Raw genomic sequence first — 20,481 nt, 5'->3', positions numbered from 1 at the left:
TTCCTGGGCTGGGAAGACTTGAACAGCTGCAAAAGCTGATGTTCCTCAGGTATGCCTCTCTATCAGTATTTGGGCTCTCCATGTGGTCCCTCTAACATGTCAGTTTCAGGGTAGCTGGTCTTTTGCATGACAGCTTAGGACTCCCAAGACACATGCCCCAGAGAGCCCTGTAGAACTGCACCCCCTTTCTAACGCATCTGGGAGTCAAGCAGCAGCGACTCCACTGCGTCGTGTTCATTCACAATGTCATATGCCAGTCCCTATCCAAAGGCAGGGGAATTAACCTCTTTCATGGGGGAAGTGTCAGAGGATCTTTGGGCATATTTTACTACCACCACAGTTCTCAATACACACTTGTTGATTGATTTAATGAATAAATGAATAGATGAAGCGCCATTTTTTTAACCATTTCCAATATGAGAGAAAGATAATGTGATAGTGGACTGAAATTTTCTTACTATCTTCTTCAACATAACAAAGAAATTTGTTTATTTTTTAACATGTTTACAACTCATGAGAAAGTGTGAATTTCTTTTGTCCTTCTTATAAAATCACACTATGTTATTGACTGGAATTAATGAGTATGGACCTCCTTTCTCTAGCTATTAATTTCCTTCTGCTGTTGCCTCAGAAATATCTAACAGTATGAGCTTTGAAGAATCTTTGCTGTTATCTAAAAAAATGTTTTTAAGTGAAATTACTGGGCATCTCCTTTCTGTGTGCTCTGCTCACAGAAACCTACAGGACACTGTCCAAAAGGCGAAGTGAGCAAGGAGGCCGGGTCAGTCCTTCCTGGCCCTATGGAAGTCAGCTCAGCAGGACCCCACATGGATGGGCTCCTGCAACTGTGAGCAAAGGGGGCCCATCAGGCCATGCCCAGCCCCTAGGACACACACAGGAAGGGCATTTTCCCAATACCTGCCGCCAGGTGCCTCTGCACGGCCGTGGTGTGCACCCTGCTGCAGGGAGCAGGCACCCTCATCCCTGTGGCCCGTCTCCCCCTTCTTGTCCTCACTCTGAGGCCATAGAAAATTGGCCTGCAGCATCCTCACCCTCAACCTTGCCCTGCTGGGAAAACTTAGACTCTCAACTAAGCCTCACAGACGCACTTGCTCGGCCGCAGTTCTCAATCTTCCCTCTGCCTGGAAGGCCCTGTCCGGTATTTCACACTTGCTAAGCAGAGTCCCCTCTGAACTCAGCACCCCCGGATCCAGCCCAGCCCTCCTGGATCCACTTCCCAGAGCATCCCCTGACCCCACCAGCCCCTCCCACTGACAACAGTGCAGGTCGGTGAAGGTGACCGTGACAGCTCTGGTAATCCTGGGAGAATCCATGGGAGTGAGCGCAGCTCTCGGGCTCTGATTACAGCTGATTACCATAATGGAGAGAATATCTGGATTCTCCCCTAATTTCCTCTCCTCTTAAAATTTTCAATTAAGAGCCTAACCTTGATAGAAAATGACTGCTTTCTGGAGTATTCTCCGTGGTGCTGATTCTTCATTGCTAAGTGCTTTTTCTAGACAAATACAGGCTCTCGATGACTCCAAATAAATCAGAGCCAAGGAGCTTACCCAAAGAAGGGAGGAGAGCAGAGCAGCAAAGAGCAACGCTCCGGAGCCTTCCCCACTGCTGGAGACCCCCGGTGGGTGGAGGGTCTCTTGGGCCCTTCCAGCCTGCAGAGCTGCTGAGAGCCAGGCCTGGCCGCCAACAAAGCAGCTGAAGTCTTGAGAAAACTTCCTGATTGCATTAGCGAGGTCGCACCACCAGGACATAATCAAATCTCCCTGGAGGACGTGGCTTCTGGAAGGGCTGCTACGAGCCGGTGGCAGAACCAGGGCAACCAGGGTCAGACATGGCAGAAGGAGGGAAGTCCCAGGGTTGAGCATAGGTGGGCATCAGAGGGGTGTGGGCTGTACCATCTGGGTGCAGGGGCCAGCGGGCAGTGCGGGTCCACCCAGCCCAGAGCCAGCCTTTCCCAGCGGTCATGTGCAGAAACCTGGCACACGTCATGGGGCAGCGGTCCCCCATCATAGGCCCTCCTGGTGTTAGCAGTCAGGAGGGTGCCTAGAAAAGCCCCATGGCTACAGGGACAGCAGGATCTGAGCCCACCCTCCACACCAGGAACCTGCCCAGCACCGTAGGCAGGGCTCGGATGCCCTGCTTAGGAACGAGCTCTGGTTCCAGCTTGGCGGTCCTAGTTCCACCCTGTCTGTACCTCAGCCGACCAGGAAGATGGCTGTGAGGACCACAGAAAACTCCGACACAGAGCTGGCACGAAGGAGCTGTGCCCATGGGAGCTTCGGAGTCCTCAGGCCAGGCCGGCCCTGGCTCTGCCACCTCCTGGCTGGAAGACCTTCAGGTACCTACTGAGCCTCTCAGGGGCTCAGCATCCTCGTCTGTGGGACAGGGATAATAACAGGGTTGTTTTGAGAGTGAAAGCACAAAACACAGAGCCTGACTGGAGAAAGCACAGGTAGCTGAGGTCAACCGAGGCTGAATTAAGTGTTCTTCTTAGAAGAGCAGACAGGCCATCCCCCGAAGGCATCAGTGCGGGCAGGAGGGAACCTGCACTTTGCAGTCCCAACATCTCAGGGCACAATTCCTGCTAACCTGACCCGCAAGACCAAAGGACACACCCAAGACCCTGGACCAACATCCCACAACGATGCCTCCTGGTTTCTTCTCTAAGAATACTTTCTTTAAAAGTTCCCCAGGAAGCTAACTCTATATTCCTAATATAGAGTTCCGTGGACCATGGAAAGAAAACAAGTGTCTCAGTTGGTTTATTCAACAAATGTGCAAATGCAGGGATGAACGAAGACACCCAAAGTCACTGAGCAGTTCAGTCGCCTCCGACATGCTCGGGGGCCACATCCACCTCCAACCTCTGCCCTGTTCATGCTTTCCTCCACCCAGGTTCCCCTCTTGCCCTGGCACTACAGGAATTGTTTGCTGTCCTGGAAGCTTCCTTTCTCTGCTCCACAGACCCTGAGCCTGGAGCCTCCCTGCCTGCGTGTTCATCTCGCCCTCCGAGTTCCAGGAGCAGGCATCTGTCCTGCTCACCCTGACTCGGCAGGGAGGGCTGAGCTCTGGAGCCTGAGTGGACCCAGACCTGCCCCATGGCCTCCTGTGCCTCGGTGTCCTCCTCTGCCTCCATGTCCTCCTCACCCTCGACTCACCGAGGAGCCCTAAGGACATGAGGACTGGAACATGCCCAAGACCCACGTTGGGGCCTGGCACACACCAAGCACCCAGTGAATGCTGGATGACTGAGGACAGCATCGCTTCTTCTAAGAGGGAAAACAAAAAGGAAAGTCAACCAGAGACGATTTGTAAAAGATGGTTTTGACTGAGGCCTTGAAGGATGGGCAAGGATGGGCAAGGGGAGGGAGCACTCAAAGTGCAGAGATGAGAAGGCTCTAGGTGCATGAGTGCCTGTGCATGTGAACGTGCATGTGTGTGCATGTACATGTGTGTGTGCATGCGCCTTGCAGCCTTGCATGTGTGTGTGTGCATATGCATATGTGTGTTCATATGAGCATGCATGTGTGTGTGCCCTAGTCCAGACAGGGCTCTGAGTGCACTGTGGGGGACAGATGATTTCAGACTCCACCCTGAGTCTGAAATCAGTGGGACAGATGACCTTGAACAAGCCCTTATGGCTCACTGAGTGTGAGCCAGACTCCATAGAGACAGTGATGGCAGGACACATGCATGGGGGTCCACCTTCCCAGAGCTGGAGCCCACATAGCTCCAGGACCTCAAGGGAAGCCCAGAGGCTGAGGGGTCCAAGAGGCCCATCCATCCAATGGACCCAAGGAAACTTCGGGGACTTCTCTGTTAAGATTTGAAAGGGGTGGGGTGCCGTGGCTCATGCCTGTAATCCTAGCATTTTGGGAGGCTGCGGTAGGGAAATCACGAGGTCAGGAGTTCAAGACCAGCCTGGCCAACATAGTGAAACCCCGTGTCTACTAAAAATACAAAATAAATTAGCTGGGCGTGATGGCAGGCGCCTGTAGTCCCAGCTACTTGGGAGGCTGAGGCAGGAGAATCGCTTGAACCGGGGAAGTGGAAGTTGCAGTGAGCTGAGACTGCACCACTGCACTCCAGCCTGGGAGAGAGAGCAAGACTCCATTTCAAAAAAAAAAAAAAGATTTGAAGGGAGCCCAGGGGGCAGGGCTGGGTGGGCACAGGATGGAGATGGTGACACCCTTGCTCTTGAGTAGCTGCTGCCAGCCCCAGCATATCCTCAGCAGGTGGGGTGACAACAGCACCACTACCTCTAGTGTGAGGCCCAAGAGAAATTCACGTGACACACCTGCCTGGGCTTGGTGAGTGGAAAGCTCCCATTGATGCGAGCACTGGTGGTAAGGATGGAGAGGGAGGTGGAGATGGAGGTGACAGCGTGGGCAGATCAAGAGCACGGCTGTGGCAGGGAGGTCCTCCCAGTCAGCCTTCAGGAGGCCCATGGCCGGCCTCGGGGTAGGAGGAAAGAATGTGGACCAAAAGCAGAACGTCCAGCCAGGGGAGGCCCCAGCAATGGCTGTATCAGGGCTGAGTATGATCACAGGAAAAGCGACCCAAGGATTCAAATTGAATGGAGTCAAGACCACATGGAAGCCTACTTCCATGATGGCAACTTTGGAAGAACATGTGAGCTTGCGGAAGTGCACAGAAGGCACTGCTGGCCTGAATGGGTCCTCGGGCCCTGGTCTCAGGCTGGCTTCTCTCCCTTCCCCAGACCTGCCGCAGCTCCATCCCCTCTCTCCTGCATCCTATGATTGCTCCCAAATAACCACCTGTTCACAAGCCTTTTCTTTATTTTCTTTTTGCCTTTTTTTCTTTACATTTAAAGCATGAGTCCATCTGGAGCTTATTTTAAAGCATAGTATGAGGACTGACATTGACCTGTTTTTTAAATGGAATAACTAGTTGTCCCAATCTTGCTTGCTGGATAACGCTGCTCTGTTTCAGGAGCACCCCCACTGGCATGCACCCATGGGTCTGTACCCCTGGGCTGTCCATCTGGGCACTCCCCTGCCTGTGGCACCCCCTTCCCGAGGGCTGGCCTCACCCAGGGCCCAGCTGCCCTCTCCGTGGCCTGTGCCTTCCTTTCCTGATGCCTCAGATTCCCCCCATTCTCCAGCACTCTCTCCATCCTCCTGGCCTGGCTGGGCACCTCCCCTGAGGTGCAGGACTGCGCTGCTCCAGTCCCCAGCTTCCTCACTCCCAAAGCCTTGTGGCCTTGAAGCAGGAGCCCCAGGTTGCATCTGGATGGCAGCTTCTCTCCTGGCCAACAAAGGCATGGTGCTGGCTCCCTTCCCAGCATCTCCCCTCAACTCCTCAACTCCACCTCAGGGACTTAACACACACATGCACAGCACACACACGTACAAACATATGCACACACAGACATACACAAAAATGCACATACAGACTTACACAGACACATACAGATGTGCACACACTCGTGCATACACAGATGTGTTCATGCAAACTCACACGTGCACACTCACGGGCACGTACACATGTGTATGTTATGCTAAGAAACCTATTTTGTGTAGAAGACACTCAGGCTCAAATACGTGTCCAAAGTCACACAGCTACAGAGCGGCAGAACTCAGGTCTCTAGTGCACACAGCCCCTGACTTACCACAGTTCCACTTAACAGTTTTCAACTTTACAGTGATGCAAAAGTCATCCACAGTCAGCAGAAACCCTCGTTTAAGTCCCAAACGGCCACTCGGTTTTTCTCTTTCAGTACAGTAGTCAATGATTACATGAGGTATCTGACACTTGACTACAAAACAGGCTTGGTATTGATACTTCTCCCCACTGCAGGCTCAGGGCAGTGTTCCCAGCGGGCCAACGTGGGCCCCCACTGTGCTATTCGGTAGTCAGGTGGACTGTCATTTTCCACTCGCAGTGGCCTCATGGGGCCGCAGCCAGGGGTAAGTTGAGCAGCGTCTGTACTTTTAGCTCCACCCTGGATATTTTTAAGTGACAGATTTACGAAAAAAAAAAAAAAAAAAAATACAGGGTTCCAAATAGTAGGGACATAAAAGGAGATAATGCATGTTGCGGTCAGTTTATGCCTGGGAGCATAAGCACTACAGGGGCACCAGCAGGCGTGACTAGCGATTGTTCCTGCTCTTCCTGGCAGCAGCGACCTGGGCCTGAGACTGACCGCCCTGGCCACAGCCCGAGGCGAGGCTGCGGGGAGCCAGGAGCCGCCACGCCTCTCAGTCGCGTGTCTGCGGCGCCACCCCGTGGCCACTGCGTGGAACTCCCCGTGGTGCGGGCCGGGAAGGCCGGGTCCCCCCAGAGCCGGAGCTGGAGCACAGCGGTGCGCACTCGGCCCAGGGCATCCCACAGCACCCGGAGACTGGGGGCTGGTCCCCGAAACCCCCAGGGGTGAGCGGAAGGAGGTCCCCAGCCTGCTGAGAGCTGTCCACTGAGCACACACATGCGCACGCTCACACGTGCATGTGTGCATCCTCGGGCAACCAGACGCGTTCACACGCACGCACACACGTGTGCACACGCACCGTCTTTCACAAGCGTATGACGCGTTCACACAAGAGTGTGACCCGTTCACACGCACGCACACTCCCTCTGCCTCGAGCCTGGAAGAAGCTCTGGGCTCATGAGAGGTGGAAACCATTACCGCGGCAGAGAGGCGGCGCCAGGACCAGGATGCGCGCGTTTATTTCAGACGCGAAAACCGAGGCCGGAAAGAGACAGCCGGTTTCCAACCCTGTCCAACGTGTCTGCTGACCGCGCCTCCTGTGTGCGGCCTGGGCGGGAGTGAGGGCAGCGGGCCCACCGCACGCCTGGCCAGCCCCGGGGCCTGAAGCCGCTGCCTCAGGAGTCCCCGGTAGCCGCACCCAGCGCTTGAGGGTCCCTTGGAGCCAGGCTTCCCGGCACACAGGAGCGGTGAAGCTTCGGGGCGCGGGGCAGGGCACTGCGGGTCCTCGGGTGGGGACTCTGCAGTTGAGTCTTTAAGGACGAGGTCACTGAGGATCAGGGAACCAGGAGGGAAGGGAGGGTGGGGAGGGTTGCCCCTGCCTAGTGGGAGAAGCATGTGAAACCCCCCAAGAGGGCTGGGGGTGATCAAGCGCTCCGCCTGGCCTCTCCCTGTGGACTGCTCTGGCGCCCCAGAGCCTCGGTTCTCCAAGCCCCATGGATGCCCCTAGAAAGGTGACGCCCTCGCCCACGCTGAGCTCTGAGTGCTACACGAGAACTCAAAGGGCCGTGTGCCAAGGCACAGGCGCTCCCCGTGTTATACGCAGGGCTGAGGCACCAGGAGGCCCAGGAACCAGCTCAAGCTCGCAGGACTTCGTGGCAGGATCTGAAACAGGCAGACCAGTTCCAAAATCCATGCTCTTTTCAAATGTTTTGATTGTGGTGAAAATATACTTAACATAAAATGCACAGTTGTACCATCTTTTAGTGTAAGGTTAACTGGCATTTAAGTGTACTCACATTGTCGCATATCCCCTATCACTGTCCATCTCAAGAACTTTTTCATCTTCCCGATAGGAAACCATACCTATTGTACACTGAACCCGTTGAACACCAACTCCCTCCTTTTGGTAACCATTGCACTTTCTGTCTCTGTGAATTTGTCCATTCTGGGCCCCTCATGTAAGTGGAATCACAACGTATTTGCCCTTTTGTGGCTGGCTTATTCCACCTAGCACAATGTCCTCAAGGCTCATGCATGTTGGTGGGCCTCTCAGAATTTCCTTTCTGGTGGGGCACTGTGGCTCACGCCTATAATCCCAGCTCTTAGGGAGGCAGAGGCGGGAGGATAGCTTGAACCCAGGAGTTCGAGACCTGCCTGGGCAATATAGTGAGACCCCATTCGCCACAAAAAGTAAGAAAAAAAAAAGAGAGAGAAAAAGAATTTCCTTCCTGGTAAAGGTTCAGTAACAGTCTACTGTATGCATAACCACATTTTGCTTGCCCATCCACTCACCCATAGACCCCCAGAATGCTTCTACCTTTTGACTCTTGTGAATCATGCTGCTTTGAACATGGGTGTGCAAATATCTGTGAGAGTCCCTGCTCTAAAAAAAATCCACATTCTTGGCACCATGAAGAGTCACCTCTCACAGACACCAGGGAAAAGCAGGTCTGTCTGAAAGCAGAGGGTGAGGAGGGGAAAACCGGGCTGCGGACCACAGTGGGCAGAGGAAAACTCACCCGTGTGTTCCAAAACTCACCCGCGTGTTCCTATGTGTGGGAGGAGAGAGGAGAAATACCCTCCAGTGAAGGAACTCTTGCAGCAGCCAGCTCCATTCCTGCTTGAACTGTGGAGGGCCAGCTCAGGAGCCCAGGCCACGAAGAAGCCAAATGACCCACAAGGTCCATCAGGAAACAGAAGTGGGCGGTGTCTCAGCTGCAACAACAAACAGAGGTAGGACCTGCCACCCACCCTCCAACCCAGAGGAAATGCATCCACCACACAACTACCACCACTGCACTCATGACACTCTCAGGGAGGCATGGGAGCTCCCGGCAAGGCACAACCAGGGCAAGTGACAGTTTGCCAGTCCTGGGCAAGCAGACACCTGTCCTCTCTCCAGTCCCCCATCCACCAGCCTGCGCAAGCAGAGAAACATCCTGCATAAATTAAAAGATTAACCGGATCATCGAAAGAGCTGAGCAAACAAAACAAGTAAGACAAAAAACAAACAAACAAAAAAACCACCAACAGAAGAACACTCATTTTTACAGAGAGATTTGAGCCCATCCCAACAGAGTACAATGCTGTTTCCAAGCTCATGGACAGCATTTGGAAAAATTAGCTGTGCTAAAGGAGCAGGAAGCCTCAGTCCCTTTCCCGGAACTGCTGTTACACAAATCACATTCTCTCACCAGGGAGCAACAAAATTAGAAACATGCAATAACAAAGACCATGTTAAAAGTGCATTTTGGGGCCGGGCGTGGTGGCTTATGCCTGTAATCCCAGCACTTTGAGAGGCTGAAGCGGGTGGATGACCCAAGGTCAGGAGATCAAGGCCAGCCTGGGCAACATAATGAAACCTGTCTCTACTAAAAATACAAAAAATTAGCCAGGCATAGTGGCATGTACCTGTAAATCCAGCTACTGGGGAGGCTGAAGCAACAAAATCACCTAAACTTAGGAGGCAGAGGTTACAGTGAGCTGAGATTGTGCCACTGCACTCCAGCCTGAGCGACAGAATGAGACTCTGTCTCAAAAAAAAAAAAAAAAAAGAAAAAAAGAAAATGTGTGTTTTGGAAACAAAGTTTTCACAATGAAAATTATAAAATGCCTGTAACTCAATAGCAATAGGGTATTACATATTAAAATTATGAACTCAACAAAATTGACACTTAGGGAGAAATTTATATCCTCAGATTAATTTGTGATAAACAGGATAAAAGGAGAAAGCTGATGATAATTTGAGTAAAAGAGAAAAAAAACTAAAATGAAAAACTTCAGAAGCAAACTACAATAAGTGTGTGACCTATCAGAATCTTTGGATATGTCCAAAGCAGTTCCCAGGGGAAACGTTATAGCTGCAAGTGTTTATTAATAGGCTTGAACAAAGGATATATAAAATTATATAAACTAAGTAAACATACAAGAAGCTTTTTAAAGGGAAACAAGAAATCAATGTATTTAATTTTAAAGCAGCCATAATAAAAGTAGGCTTGATAAATAAAACCCAAAACTACTTCTTTGAAAAGACCGTTAAAATAAAAAAACCTCTGGGAAGTCAAGCAAAAGAGAAAGAAAAGGCACAAATTTTAAAACATTAGAGGTAGAAAAATGGCATAATAACCGATGTGGAGAAGCTGCTTCAAATCAAGGAGACAGGAGACCAGCTTCATTCCACGGAAGGCCAGCTTCATTCCAGTAGGTTCTGTTTCACCTGTGACATGGATCAGTGGGAATCTCCTCACTGTCATTGACTCTATATTTCCCCAAAGCAGGCTGGGGCCTATATGGTAAACCAAATTAAGGGTACCATGAACTGAACTGGAATGTTCACATAGGATCAAAAGTTTCCTTACATAATAACCAAAATCTCCAGAATATATTTGAAATTATTTATCATATCAGGAAACATAAAAAGCAACTTGAAGCCAGGTGAGGGGGCTCACACCTGTAATCCCAGCACTTCGGAAGGTCAATCAGGAGGATGGCCTGAGCCCAGGAGTTTGAGATCAGCCTGGGCAACACAGCATGACCCTGTCTCTACAAAAAATTTAAAAATTAGCCAGCTGTGGTGGCACACACCTGTGGTGCCAGCTACTTAGGAGGCTGAAGCAGGAGGATCGCTTGAGCCCAGCAGTTTGAGGCTGCAGTGAGCCGAGATCATGCTACTGTACTCCAGTCTGAGCAACAGAGTAAGACTCTGTCTCAAAAACATAACAGAACAAACAAAAAACAACTTAAATAGCAAAATAAGATTAACCAAGATAAATCAGATGTTGGAACTTTAAAGCAGCCATCAAAAAAATGCTTCAGAAAACAATGGTGAATTTTCTTGAAACAAGAACAAAATGAAAATCATACGACTGAAAAATGCAATAACTAAATGAAAAAAATGTGCAGTTGGGTTCAATAGCAGAGTGGGGATGACAGAGAACAGAGTCTGTTGATTCAAGGACGATTAATAGAGCTGACCCATAGGAACGATGGAGAGATAGGAGACTCAGAAATAAACATCTCCTTGCGGACGGGCGGGCAGTGACAATAGGCCCAGCGTTCCTGTCACCAGAGTCCCAGGAGGAGAGGAAGGAATGTGTAGTGAAAAAGTATTCAAAGGCACAATGGTTGAAGACTTCCCAAATTCGGTGAAAGAAATAAACTTGCAGATTCAAGAATCTGAGCAAACCCCAAATAGGATTAACACATCATAACGGACTTCAGGAAAGGAAAAACAAAGAAAAAAATCTTTTGAACCACCAGAGAAAAACGATGCATTAAGGGACACTGGTTCTGAGGATGGTGGGCTTCTCTAAAACCACGAGGCAGAGGGGGTGGCACACGATCGCCACGTGCTGAGAAAAACTGTCTGCCCAGAACCCTATTCAGTGAACATATCCTTCAGGGATGAGGGGAAAATAAAGATATTCTAAGAGGAAGGACAACTAGGATAATTTGTTACCAGAAAACCTACCCTTAATAAATGGCTAAAGGAAGCTCTCCTAACAAAAAGGAAATAAGGAAATCAGAAATAGCAACAACAGAAGGGGTAATCATATGATAAATATAATTGACTACGATGAGTTTCTTAAATTTTATTTTATGGTTGAAGCAAAAAATAATAACATCATCTGCTGTGGCGCTCTACATCTGAAGAGGAAATATTTATGATAATTACATGTTTAAGTGGGGGAGGCAAAGGGGAGGTAAATAAAAGAAAGCTTTTTGATATTTCTCATGAAGTGGTGAAACACTGATGGCAGCAGGCTGTGATAAGTTACATGTGTGTATTATAATCAATCCTAGAGCAGCCACTTAGAAAACGATACAAAGCAATGCACCCAAAAGTATAAATAATTCAAAATGAAATGCTAAAAACGGTTCAACTAATCCATGACAAGTGAAACGAAACAGGTTAAAGGAAATATAAGAAACACACAGAAAGCAAATACAAATGGCACATTTGAGTCCTAAATGTAATTTCTGTGTGGTAAAGAATTCGGCCTAGCCCAAAGAGAGGTCTAGCCTTTGTCCTGGCTCCTGGTAAGTAGTCCTGAAGCCATGTGACAGGAGGGTCTCTGTTATTCATGGTGGGCCCCTCAGACCATACTGAAGTTTCTGCCACCAGCTGGCCCATGGTGGGCCCTCCCAGGAATGTGCTGTCAGCCCCAGATTCCGGGAAAGGGAGCGGTGACCACAGAGTTCCAACCAGTCTGCAACAGATCAGTCAATTATGGCTGCACAGTGCAGCTCCAGGAAACACTCTGGACACCAAAGCTTGGGTGAGGTTCCTAGATCTTAAAACAAACCTTAACAAATTTTTAGAAACTGAAATCATACGAAGTATGCCCTCTGACCACAGTGGAATCAAACTAGAAATAAATTGCAGAAAGACAACAGGAAAATCTGCAAACACTTGGAAATGAAGCAGTAAACATTTATATAAAATGTGGACAAGAAGAAGTCTTAAAGGGAATTTTTAAAAAGCAAATAGCAAAATGAAAATACAGCATATCAAAATTTGTGGATGCAGCTGCATGCAGTGGCTTACGCCTGTCATCCCAGGACTTTGGGAGGCTGAGGCGGGTGGATCGCTTGAGCCCAGGAGTTCAAGACTAGCATGGGCAACATGGTGAAACCCCTATCTCTACAAAAAACTAACCAGGTGTGGTGGCATGCACCTGTAGTCCCAGGTACTTGGGAGGCTGTGGTGGGAGGACTGCTTGAGCCCAGGAGGTTGAGGATGCAGTGAATGGAGATTGTGCCACTGCACTCCAGCCTCAGTGACAGAATGAGACCCTGTCTTAAAAAAAAAAAAAAAAATGTGGGATTCAGCTATAGCAGACCTGAGAGAGAAATTTATAGCACTAAATCCTTATATTAATAATAGGGAAAGTTCTCAAACCAATAGTCAAAGAAAAGAAACTAAAAGAAGAATAGTAAAATAAAGTTAAGGCAAATAGGATGGAAAGTTAAGAGCAGAAATTAATGAAATTAAAAACAGGAAAGCAATGCAGAACATTAAAGAAGCAAAACACAGGTTCTTCAAAAAATTAATGAAACTGATAATCCTCTAGCATGATGAACAAAGATAAAAGGAGATAACACACAAATCACCAATATCAGGAATGAAACAAATATCACAAAAGAGCCTGCATCCATGAAAAATGCTATAAAAATTATATGCTGACAAATTTGACAGCCTAGGAAAAAATGGATCAATGCCGTGAAAATCACAAATTACCATAACTCAGAAAAGATGAAATATATAACCTGAATAGTCCTATAACCATTATATAAATTGGATTTGTAACTAAAAATCTCCTGAACACAACATATCCAGACCCAAATGGTTTCACTGGAGAATTTACCAAATATTTAAAGAAGAATCAACGAGAGTTTTACACAATCTCTTCCAGAAAATAGAATAGAAAGGAACATGATATCATTATCCTGATATCAAAACAAAGCAAAGACAGCACAAAGGAAAGAAGGGAGGGAGGGAGGGAGGGAGGGAGAGAGGAGGAAGGTACAGAAGAAAACACTGCAGGCTGATTTTGCTCATAAGCCTAGATGGAAAAATCCTCAAGACAGTGTTAGCAAATCAAATTTAGCAATGCATAAAAAGAATAGTAGACCATCTCTACTAAAAATTCCAAATTAGCCAGGCGTGGTGGTACCTGCCTGTAACCAGCTACTCGGGAGGCTGAGGCAGGAGAATTGCTTGAACCCAGGAGGTGGAGGTTGCAGTGAGTCGAGATCACACCAATGAACTCCAGCCTGGGAGATGGAGACTGCAGCTAAAAAACTTTAAATAATATTTTTTTTAAAAATAGTGAATAACAGCAAATCCTGGCAAGGATGCAGAGACACCAGAGCACCCACACTTGCTGGTGAAAATGTAAAATGGTACAGCCACTCTGGAAAAAATTTGGCAGTTCCTTATAAAACTGAAAATGTACTTATCATAGGACCAAGAAAATGCAACCATGGGCATTTCCAGGACACAAACAAAAACTTGTTTTTAGACAGAATTTTATATACAAATGTTCATAGCAGCTTTATTTGTAATAACCCCAAACAGAAAACTACCCAGATGTCCTTTAATGGTGAATGGTTGGATACATTGCGGTACATCCATATTATAGAATACTACCCAGCATTACAAAGAACAATCTACTGACACATGAAACAACTTGAAAGAAACTCAAATAAATTATCAATTTTAAAAAGTAAGTCAATCTTTAAAAGGTACATACTATCTGATTCCATGTATATAACATTTGTGAAATAACAAAATTACTAGCAAAAGTTTTGCTCCTCATCCCCACCACCTTATGCTCTGCTGGCCTAGAGGTCTTAGTTCCAGAGGGAGGAACGCTGCCGCCAGGAGACACAGAGATGATCCATTGCACTGGAAGTTTAGGCTGCCACCCGGCAGCGCCAAGCTCCTCATGCCTCTGGATCAACAGGTAAAGAAGGAGTTCCTGCGCTGGTGGGGGTGGCTGGTCCAGACCACCAAGGAGAAACTGCCCTGCTGCTTCACAACTGACTGGGGAAGAGCATGTGTGGGGTATAGGAGGGCTCTTGGGGAATGTGCTGTGATTAAGATCAATGGAAAAGCACAACAACCCAAGCTAGGCAGGATTAATAATGGTCCAGAACCTTTGGGAATGAGGGTTCCCCACCAGGTTAAAAACCACAACCAGCAGAGGCTTCCTGAAAGCAAAGGGAATACATACTGGGGAGTGGAAGAATGTAGTTATAGGACCATGTGACCAGCTACAGAAACCAGTACTGCAATTGTCATGAGTGTTTCCTCTTTATTTGGTACCAGAGAGAGAGAGAGGGAGAGAGTGTGTGTTTAAAGTTTTGGAAGAAAACATAGGAAGAAATCTTCGTCACTTGAGGTTAGGGAAATTGTTCTTAGACATGACGCCAAATGCATGTAAAAGCAAAAATCCATCAATTAGACGTAATCAAAATAAAAAACATAGCCTGGAAAAAGACACTATTAAAAAACACTAAAAAGACAGCTAAAGGCTGGGAGAGAATATTTGCAAACCACATATCCAACAAAGAAAGTAGTCCGGCATATATAAAGAACTCTCAAAATCAACAGTTAGAAAACCATCCAAACAAAAGTGGGTAAAATACTTGGATCCTCACTGAAGAGGACGCTCTATGTGGAAGACAGCAAGCCTATGAGAGACCATCAACACTAGTCATTAGGAAAATGCAAATCAAAACCACAGTGCGGTGACACTGGAAAGCACTTTGACAGTTCTGTTAAACCACATAGCCCAGCAGTCCCACAACGATTTTCCCTGCAATAAGGAAAAATTGTGTTCACATGAAAACCTCTGCACAAATATTTATAGCAACTCTATCCATAATCGCCCAAATCTGGACACAACCACATGTCCTCCCATGGATGAAGGGGTAACCACCCGTGTCTCCCTGTGCAGGCAAACACCATTCCACAATAGAAAGGAACATGCCACTGACACACAGAGCACTGGGGTGGATCTCAAAAACATGATGCTTAGCAAAAGCAGCCAGTTACAGAGATCCCATGCTGCGTGTCTCCACTCATGTGACCTTCCCGAGACAACAGTGTGACAGGGATGGAAGGTGCATCAGCACTCAGCAGGGTTGGGTGGGGAGGGCTGGACTCCAGCAAGAGGGGTGCAGTTCCTCGGCATCCTTGAGTGGAACTTTGTACATGTGAAAATTCTCAGACCTAAACAGCTCTTTTAAATGGGACCAGATGGGGAAATAAAACTAACATTTTTGGTCCTCTGTTTCATATCAGTCACCACAGGTACAGTTGTGACCTTTGAACAACAAGTGTCCAAACTACATGGGTCTACCTACATACAGATTTTTTTCTTAAAAAAAAATTTTTTTTTTTTTTGAGACGGAGTCTCTCTCTATCGCCCAGGCTGGAGTACAGTGGTATGATCTCGGATTACTGCAAGCTCCACCTCCCCGGTTCACGCCATTCTCCTGCCTCAGCCTCCCGAGTAGCTGGGACTACAGGCACCCGCCACGACGCCCGGCTAATTTTTTGTATTTTTTAGTAGAGACGGGGTTTCACCATGTTAGCCAGGATGGTCTCGATCTCCTGACCTTGTGATCCACCCGCCTTGGCCTCCCAAAGTGCTGGGATTACAGGCGTGAGCCACCACACCCGGCCTTAAAATTTTTTTTTTAAATTTTTTAATTAAATCTTCTTAAATAGACATGGGGTCAGCCAGGTGTGAAATGGCAAGCATGTCACCAAATGATAATACTTAAAGCAAGTTCACAGGTTTTGTTAAAAAAAAGAAACAATCTAGTACATCCACAAATAGGAAACCAAACACACCTGAACACATCTATGATTAAATAAGAATATTTAATGGCATGGAATGATATGTACACTGTAGGTTCAATATGTTTTCAAAACATACCCAGCACCTATGGCTGCCTGTGCATAGTGAAAGCATAGAAAGGTATAACAGAGTAATTTTTACAATTAATAAAGTTCAATGCAATTGAGAAAGGTTTCTATAAAAATTGTTAAAATATTTTAGAGGGCAAATGCTTACTTTGCATAGCAATGCTTCAGTTACCTGGAATGCCCTCCCTTCTTTCTTCCAAGCAATTTTATGCAGTGCTAAGCTCAGTGGCTCTTACTCCAAGTGCCAGCAAGTTGAACAACCCAGTTGTTCAACTCACTGTGAGTTCTCAGGGAACTCACATTCTGGTGGAATTTATTTTTGCAACATACTTGCTGACAATATCAAATGAATAAGCTATTAGTATTGAAAAGTAATTTACACACTCTCCAGTGTGGTCCTCATTGTGACATATGTCTTCCTATGAGATGGATGCAAACCCACAGCAAAAACTATGTGTATACATACAGCCACATGCCGCATGACTTTCAGTCGATGACGGACCACATATATGGCGGTGGTTCCACCATATCCTATTTTTGCTACGCCTCTTCTATGTTTCGATACATAAATGTTTACCACTGCATTACAACTGGCTACAGTAGTCAGTACAGTCACATGCTGTCCAGGTTTGTAGCCTAGAAGCAATAGGCCATACCATAGAGCCCAGGTGCACAGTAGGCTGTACCATCTAGGCTTGCGTGTCACTCTATGATGTTTGCACAATGACAAAATTGCCTAATGATACATATCTCAGAATGTATCCCCATGCTTAATTGATGTGTGACTGTATTTTACTAACCTGGCCAGGTGGGACCTTCACCAATAAAAATTCTACATAGAAAATGCTATTTATTATTTCTTTCAGACATTAGAGATTCCTTAACTTTAGTTTTAAATAATCTGGATATACAAACTTTTTATTTCCCTTGTTCTCCAAATATGGTAAACCAAGATTTTTCATATTAACAGGTACGACTTCTACCTACATATATTGCCTTTGGAAAAGACAATTATCTGCAACTGTAATTAAACATTCTTTTATTTATCCCATTGCTTAAAGGAGTTCACTCTTCTGGCTGAAATATAAAACTATACAATTATAAATACTTATTTGCAAGGCTTCTCTTTGAACAAATTTGCTTGTTGTATAAGCCACTTGTTGATCACTTTATAAGCTACTTAATTATAAAACATGGTATGACAGAGTGTCTTGTATAGTTTAATTGAATTATAGTTTTGCATTTTAAAATGTACAGATTATGCTATATAACATATTAGTTTTAAATTGTTTTATAATTGTTATGGACTTACTATGTGTCAGTCCCCAGATCTATCAGCATGCTGGATGATGAAATTCATAATAGCTCTTGAGAAATAGAAGAAAATTTACACCCAGAGTTGCTCAGAAAGGTCTGGGCATGTTCCAACTATCACATCCCAGATGGACCCAGCCCTGATGGGATCCTCACATCCCCTTCCCTTCTTATGGAGACACAAAGCTGAGCACCTGTCTATTGACAGCTTTTGGCTTTTAGACAGCCTCTCAGACTAGGCCAACTGCTCACAATCCTGCTGACCCTCTTTGGCCCCTATGATGTTGTAAAGGCAATGCAGTACTCATGTCAGCAGCACACATACTATAACTGGCACAACACAGAGGTCAGCATGGGCCCCGTGCACAGATGACATACAAATTCATGAAGTGTTCTACATATATATATATGTGTATATATATGTTCTACATATATATGTGTGTATATATATGTTCTCCGTATATATATGTGTATATATATTTTTATATAGGTATATATAAATATACATTTTTTTTTGGAAACTGGGTCTTGCTCTGTCATCCAGGCTGGAGTGCAGTGGTGCTATCACGGCTTACTGCAGCCTCGACCTCTTGAGCTCAAGTGATCCTCCTGCTTCAGCCTCCCAAGCAACTGGAACTGCAGGTGTGCACCACCACATCTGGCAAATTTTTGTATTTTTTGTAGAGATGAGGTTTCACCATGTTGCCCAAGCTGGTCTCAAATTCCTGAGCTCAAGTGATCCTCCTGCCTTAGCATCCCAAAGTGCTGGGATTACAGGCGTGAGTCACTGTGCCCAGCTGCATTCCATATTTCTACACACACATGCACACATGGAGGAGTATACGTTGGGGAAAGTAAAGCTGGGGAAATGTGAATAAAATCAGTGGGTTGTATTGATATCAATATCCTGATTGTGATATGTGTGAAATGTTACCGCTGAAAGAAATTGGGCAAAGTATACAACTATATGTGACTCTATGATTACATTGTATAGGATTAGATTGCATATAATTATATCAACATATAATCATAAAATACATTCATCGCCTTTATAATAGTATGATTATATCAATATAATGTTTAATTTTTTAAAAAGGCAATGAGCTGGGCGCCGTGGCTCACACCTGTAATCCCAGCACTTTGGGAGGCTGAGGCGGGTGGATCACAAGGTCAGGAGTTTGAGACCATCCTGGCCAACATGGTGAAACCCCGTCTCTACAAAAAATACAAAAATTAGCTGGATGTGGTGGCGTGTGCTTGTAATTTCAGCTATTCGGGAGGCTGAGGCAGGAGAATTGCTTAAACCTGGGAGGCGGAGATTGCACTGAGCCCAGATTGCACCACTGCACTCCAGCCTGGTGATAGAGTGAGATTCTGTCTGGAAAAAAAAAAAAATAAAAGTCAATGCAGCTAGGCAGGTATAATGCATGAGCATAATATGGGCATAACATATGAGCATAATATAGGAAGCCTATGTCATTGATATATACGATTTACTTGGTCTCTGCACCTGACAATCTCCTGGTCTAAAGCTTTAAAAATGTACTTACTGTTACCTTGTCACTATACTAATGTGCAAACATATGAAATAAGATAGAAAATGTCCACAAGGGCCAGTGATCAAAGGAAATAACAGACAACAAAAACACTACACACCCTTCTCTGAAATTTTCCATGAGAGCTGAGGGTTCAAGTGAATATTTCTTTCTCTTCTGGAAGACACCTCATGAAGGTGGTAGCATAAATAATTATCCACAAAGGATTGTCAGGCATTCATCCCTAATGAAAACTACTAAGCCAAAACTAACAAAAAAAAATTGTAATGATAGTTTTGTAGCACAAAATAATTAAACTGAGGCAGGCAGAGGAAAGTAAGAGAATCCACATAACTACAGCTTACATCACCTTAAATCTCGACAGCCCCAGGTGGTGAGAACGAACCCAGTCCCAGCAGTCCAGGCTTCTCCGTTCCTCCTCTTTCAGGCACAGTTTGGGTAGAGACATCTCTTGGGCTCTTGCCCACTGACTTGTCATTCACAGGCATTCAAACTGTGATGTTTGAAACTGTCCACCTCCGCAGATCCAGGGACAGTCCCTCCAGTCCAAAGGCTTACTGCAACTGGCCCTCAGCCCCCTTCAAACTGGACTTCTGGTTGCTTCTTTCCTTCTCCCCCTGAATTCGGAAGAGCTTCTTCCTGAGGTCCTTCTGCCGCTTCAGCTTCTCCTCCTCCTCCTTCTGCTTGGCTCTGAAGTGCTCCTTATTGTGCAGGTGCTGCTGCTCCTTGGCCTTCTTCATCTTCTGACTGTGCACCGTACTCAGAGCATCCAGCAGTGCGAGGATCTGACCAGGACAAAAGCCAGTGAGTATCAGAATGCTCTCAGCCACCTGACACACTCGCATCCTAAACACTAAGACTAGAGGCAACCCACGATCCAAATGAATATTAACTGCATGAAAATGCATCCTGCGCTAGGAAGTCATTGTTGGCATGGAGACACAGGTGTGATCGCATTTTACCTTTACCACCTGTGTTCATCATTCTGTGGACACTGTGTGCAGCTAACCAAGACAGAGGAGTTCCCCAGCCATGTGCCTGTTATCCCCATCAAAAGCACAGGGCAGAGCAGGACCAGGCAAAGGAAGGGAAACGGACTCTGGCTCTTCCTCTGACTTTAGTTCCAGTGCCCTGAATAACTGAGACTGCAGTAGAAACAGGAAGTGTGCTGCTGAGAGCGTTCTTTTCCTATCTAAACGCAGCATGCAGTACGGCATGGGCAACAGTACCTGTCTTTCATGAGGCTCGCGTATGACGGCCAGTCTCCACCTGTTCTTCGGCACCTTGCCTGCCTTTGCTTGGGTCTTGGGCTTGTTCTTAAATGGCAGGGCCTTCTGCGAGGCTTTTGGAATCTGCAGTGAATTTTTGCCTCAGGATTGCCTTAGGACTGGCTAAAAAGAAAAATAAAGACCGTGACATATTCAAATTATGACCAATGTGTATTTAAAACTTCTGCATAAAATCTTCTCATTGGGTTGACT

General features: G+C 46.5%; 1 non-coding gene and 1 pseudogene across 1 annotated transcript; one reads left to right on the top strand and one right to left on the bottom strand.

The window, feature by feature from the left end:
- Nucleotides 1–16,066: 16,066 nt before the first annotated feature.
- Nucleotides 16,067–20,481, bottom strand: part of LOC105486709 (ribosome biogenesis protein BMS1 homolog) — a 49,216-nt pseudogene continuing 44,801 nt past the window's right edge.
- Nucleotides 17,745–17,848, top strand: LOC139356454 (U6 spliceosomal RNA). The gene has a single exon (XR_011608426.1). It is a non-coding gene; the product is annotated as a U6 spliceosomal RNA (small nuclear RNA).

The sequence above is a fragment of the Macaca nemestrina genome, chromosome 9 (assembly GCF_043159975.1).
Source record: "Macaca nemestrina isolate mMacNem1 chromosome 9, mMacNem.hap1, whole genome shotgun sequence".
Classification (NCBI taxonomy): Eukaryota; Metazoa; Chordata; class Mammalia; order Primates; family Cercopithecidae; genus Macaca; species Macaca nemestrina.
The sequence above is the reverse complement of the archived record's forward strand: the minus strand, read 5'-3'. Positions and strand labels throughout refer to the sequence as shown.